Below are 5,576 nucleotides of genomic sequence, written 5' to 3' on the forward strand. Positions count from 1 at the left end.
AGCTGATAAGTAAAAGGCTTTGGTACCATAGTGACTGAGGCTGGGAGGCCAGGGCTGAAGCATAGATGATCTACAGAGAGCTTGGGGCAGAGGTGACCTCACTGACCTCAGAGGTGGCCCCACTGACAACAGTACTAGCAGAAATAGGAAACCCAGAGCCTGCAGCTTAGACCACCGCTCCAAGGTTTGAAGAAAGATATTTGCTTATATTTGAAGCACTTGTCTTTGAGTTCATTTTAGACATTGAGAGTCAAGATTGGAGAGGAAGGGAATTAAGGACATGTGGTCTGGGGCCAGAAAGACAAAAGGTGTCCTTGAGGCACCCAGTGACATGGTTCTGCCCCATTCACGAAGTCCTGGCTTCGCTGTGTGAATACTACTGCACACAGAAGTGCTCGTGAGAAAGAAATGACCAAGAATTCCCCTTGCACTTCTTCTCCGGGAGCTTCTGAGGTCAAAGAATTGGAGATTCAGGATCACAGCCAACCTTCCTTCCTCTTTGTCCGCTGTCACAGGTGAGGACATGGAATGACGGAAAGGTTGACTTTTCCTAGATCCCATGCCTAGTAGTCCTCAGGTGTTCCCAGAGTTCATAGCAGGTGCTAGAGCCTGAGTTTTCCCCTGTTTGTCTTTACTATATAATCATTCTAAAAATCAAGAAGAGCAGTAGACTGATTTCAAAGGGGTCTCACTCCTCATGTAAACAATCACATCTCAAAGTGTATTCTTTCTGGATGGCCACGCTCAAGGTCAGGAGGTGTGCTCCCTCTTTTCAGGGTTCTAAGCAGCCTGCGAGGTCACTGATTGGCAGGTCTCTAGTAATAGCTGAGGAACTTGAAATATTTGGATTTCAGATTACTTTGCTACAATGTAACTTAGTTTAAAAAAAAAGTGACACCTACTTCTATAGGACACGACATATCTTAAATGTTAGAAAAACTTCAACACTCTCGGTCTACCATGCAAAACATTCAGACTGTCAATTGCTTCAACTCACTCTGCACAAAGAATGGCAAGGGGGCTGGCCTTTTACATACAACATCACTAAGTCCTTAGATGCAAGTTGACTCCAGTAGGACCTTGGCAGAGGCAGCTTCCTTCAGTCATTGTGGAGCAACGTGAGAGAGGAACTGGGCTGTGAGCCATCAGCCAGCAACACTCCTGGCAGCTGGAGGAGCAAGTGTCTCGGGCCTGAAGGGAGACTCCACAGTATGTCGTGGCACCTACGACAAATGCTTCCTTCAAGAATATAGATGGGTAACCCATTTTCACAGCCAACGTTTTGCAGAATGGCCTCACATCTTTGTCTTTATCTACTCTAGCAGTTGCTCCAATGCTCTTTGCAAATGGTAGGCTTCAGTAAATATTAGGATTAGATTTGTCTGAAATGAAATATGGCACTATAATGACGGATACATCTTGTTGATCATTTGTTGACCATCGAATGTACAAAACCAAGAGTGAGCTTTAATGTCAATTAGAATTGGGGTTGATTATGAGGTGTCCATGTAGGCTCATCATTTGTCACAAATGTACCACTCTGGCTGGGTATGTTGATAATGGGAGAGGCTGTGTATGTGTGGGGGCTAGGGTGAATATGAGAAATCTCTTTACCTTTCTCCCAATTTTACTGTGAACTTAACACTGCTCTAAAAGAATTTTTTTTTTTTTTAATCTCTGGCCATGTGTATTAGCATACTAGGAGTTGCCATAACAAAATACCACAGATTAGGTAGCTTCAACAACAGAACTTTATTTTCTCACAACTCTGAGGGACAAGAAGTCTGAGATCAAGGTGTTGCTGGGTCAGTTCCTTCCAAGGCCTCTCTCCCTGACTTGCAATGGCCGCCTTCTCTTTGCATCCCCACATGGTCTTCCCTCTGTACTTATCGGTGTCCTGAGGTTTTCTTCTTATAGGGACACCAGTCACATTGGTTTAGGCCCACCTTTATGTCCTCAATTTAACAAAACCACCTCTAAAAAGACCTTGTCTCCAAATACAGTCACATATTGAGGAACTGGGGGTTAGGACTTCAACATAGGACTTTTAGGGGACATAACTGGCCCATAACAGCATGTGGGAAGGGCTCATGCTTTCACGACCATTTTGTAGACAGAGAAACTGAGCCCAGGATATCCATGGCTATGTGCACAGCTCATGTTACCCATCTCCATGGTTTGTCTTCTCAACTATAATAGGAGTGTCCAGCTGTCTTTCCCCAAGGAACCCTCTGTACTCATTAGCTTTACCACGGGAGAGCCCTTACCACTAATATTCCACGAAGCTTGCTTTAAATTACGGAATTAAGTGACTAAGTCATTCAAGAATAGAATTTATCTTCTCCATTACTCTGAAAATTGTTGTTATCCTATACCAAGTCCTTTACTTTCTTGCTCCAGGCTCTAGATTCAGTTTTGATTGTCGTTCCTGAGGAAGATCCCTCGCTCTCAAACCCTGTCCGCATTCCTATCCTGTGACCGGGCCAACCCACTAGAAGGACTTTTCAAGCTCTCCTCCAGTCCTTGCTCATGAGCCCAATGAAAGTCCTAGTAGGTAAGGCCTCGATTCCACTTCTCCAGTCCACACGCTGCCCCACCTGCTATACAGACCCAAAGACACCTTCAGAGGAAAGGCAGTGCACTCACACTCCCATCCCCAGACAAACAGAGGGATAGGACAAGGGAACTACCATTCCTCAAGCGTCTGCCATCTGCTAGACAATGAGAAGGTGCTTTTATAGACATCACCTTCTTCACTCTCCACCATGCCATAAGGTGTGGTTTAGATTGCCACGATTTTATGGATGAGCATTTTTGGAGACCCGTAGAGGCCAATAGCCTGCCCAAGTCACCACACATATTTGACTGTTCAAAACCTGTCTTCCTGGAGCACCTGGGTTGCTCAGTGGGTTAAGCCTCTGCCTTCAGCTCAGGTCATGATCTCGGGGTCCTGGGATCGAGCCTGGCATCTGGCTCTCTGCTCAGCAGGGGGCCTGCTTCCCCCTTCCCCCATGCCTGCCTCTCTGCCTACTTGTGATCTCTGTCTGTCAAATAACTTTAAAAAGAAGAAAGAAAGAAAGAAAGAAAGAAAAGAAAAGAAAGAAAGAAGAAAGAAAGAAAGAAAGAAAGAAAGAAAGAAAGAAAGAGAAACCAACATACAAAAAAGACCTCTGAAGTAAATAAAATTGTTTAAAAAAAAAAAAAACACAAAAAAAAATCTGTCTTCTTTCTACTGGCCCACACCACATATTCATGAAGGGTCTCACAGAGCCAAGCCCCCCAGATCCCCAGGCCCAAAGGCTGAGATGTGGACAGTCCTTACTCCCTGAATGTCAGAGCCCATTCCTGTGTCGGAACCAAAGTTCTATCCACTGTCCTAAAATGTCTTCTGTACCTTGATTGTCTCCTGCTTACTAAGTTTCAACATTCCTCATGTGTTTTATCAGCTGAAATCTTTCCTCTGCTAGTCCTCAGATCCTGCGCTGAGGGCTCTTTGATCTTAGAGGAAGCTGAGAGAAAGGAGCAGAATATGAGTTCCATTCTCTGATCGCCTCCTTCAGTGGTTCCACTCCTTGACTGTGGCCCAGGGGTCCTGCATTTCTCTGGAAACCAAGTCCCCACTCCCTGAGCAGATTGTTACCTCTTGAAGAGCTGGGATGGGACACCAAGTAAAAGCCACCTCTTCTCTTTGTCATGCAGACTTCCAGCCACACCTCTCAATGGAATGAATTGGATTTGGGAAGGTTGGAAAAGATGATAAAATATCACCCGGCCCCATAATGCAGTTGAAAAGTGGATTTCTCTGGGCGCCTGGGTGACCCAGTTGGTGTCTGACTCTTGATTTTGGCTCCGATCATGTGATGATCATGTGAGACTGAACCCAACATCCGGCTCTGCTCTCCCTCTGCCTGGTACCCACCCCTCTCTCCCTCTCTAAAACAAACAAACAAAGAGTAGAAAAATGGATTTCTCAATGGAAGTACAACCATTGAATCACTGAGTTTTGTTCAGAGATGAGAATTAGCAAAAGGGAAAAATTCCGAAGAGAAAATTTGTCTTTAAGCTGAACTGCTCAGGGCTAAGATATTTCTGCCTTAGATTCACTCCTGGAGGCTGGCATATTAGATCCCTAATGCCACTGACCAGTTTGCATAGTGTGATGGTTTTTTAAAAAGGCAGAATTCACTACTCAGGCTGATAGTTCCCCAAATATGCACTCAAAAGATGGAGAGCTTGGGAAAATGTGGAAAAGAAAAGAAACTAAATGCTATTATCACAGGAAATTATTAACTTGACCTTGATACAATACCAAGTAAATCTACCCAACTAAAGGCAATTATTTGGCTTGGAATTACATGATGCTCTGGAATTTCTAAATCTCGGGGGGAGGTTGAGAGAAGTAAAACTTGTTTTCATAATAGCAAGAACAAAAAGGAAATGTGGGTCAATACATTAACGCTCAGGAAATTTTACAAATAGTGAAGTTAGATTTGTGTCCCTCATTACGAATGATTTATTCTAATTTTATAAAAGGGGAACAATGTCCAATTGACTGAAATTTTTCAGCACTAAAATATTACTGTTTGATTTGAAACCAATCCTTATCTTATTTCTAAACTACCAACACTAAAGTTTCTGAAAGCAGGCCTGCAAAGTACTCGTGTGTGTGTGTCATGAAAACGGGATGACCGGCCTTTACAACTTCTGCTTTGATCAATTTGCACCCTTCACACACACACAGTCATTTTCAGCCCTACCCAATGGTTGCCTGTTTAAAACCACACTGGCAATAGAAATTTCACTGAGGGGCACCTGAGTGGCTCAGTGAGTTAAAGCCTCTGCCTTCGGCTCAAGTTATGGTCCCAGGGTCCTGGGATTGAGCCCCGTATGCTGTCTGCTCAGCAGGGAGCCTGCTTCCCCCCTCTGTCTCTGCCTGCCTCTCTGCCTGCTTGTGATCTCTGTCTGTCAAAAAAATGAATAAAAAAAATATTTAAAAAAAAAAAAAGAAAGAAATTTCACTGACCATGTCTGAAAGACAGTAGTGCTGTTTGCCAAATATTTCTAGGTCCTCACCTTATAAGTACATGGTAGGATTACATTCCTGGGACTCCTGTGTGTCTGGCCAATGGGTCCAGGTAGATTGATAAAAGAATTGTACCCAAGAATGTACCATATCAGTGGGGCCATCCACCTTGAATGAACTCACACATGAGCAAGTTGTGAAAAGTCAATGTTTTTATTTTTATTTCTAAAATTTTTTTATGTATAGGGGTTTAAACACATACACACACACACATAATAATAATAATAATACCTACAAGAATATTTTTAAGATCACAAATAAGGAACCTAAAGTCCTAGGAGCAAAATTATTATTAAAATAGACTTCTTAGTCTATTTTAATAGACTAAAATCAGAAACACATTTAAAAGTCCTCTTATTTTAATTCTGTTCCCTATTTTTGGGAAACCTACTATAATTTAACTGTCTCCAAAGTAGAGTCGGTATTTCTGCTGCCACCCCCCCCCCCCCCGCTCGACTCCCATCCCCGCCCGACTCCCATCCCCGCCCCTCCC

This window comes from Lontra canadensis, unplaced genomic scaffold, assembly GCF_010015895.1.
Source record: "Lontra canadensis isolate GAN:19392208 unplaced genomic scaffold, GSC_riverotter_1.0 scaffold23, whole genome shotgun sequence".
Classification (NCBI taxonomy): Eukaryota; Metazoa; Chordata; class Mammalia; order Carnivora; family Mustelidae; genus Lontra; species Lontra canadensis.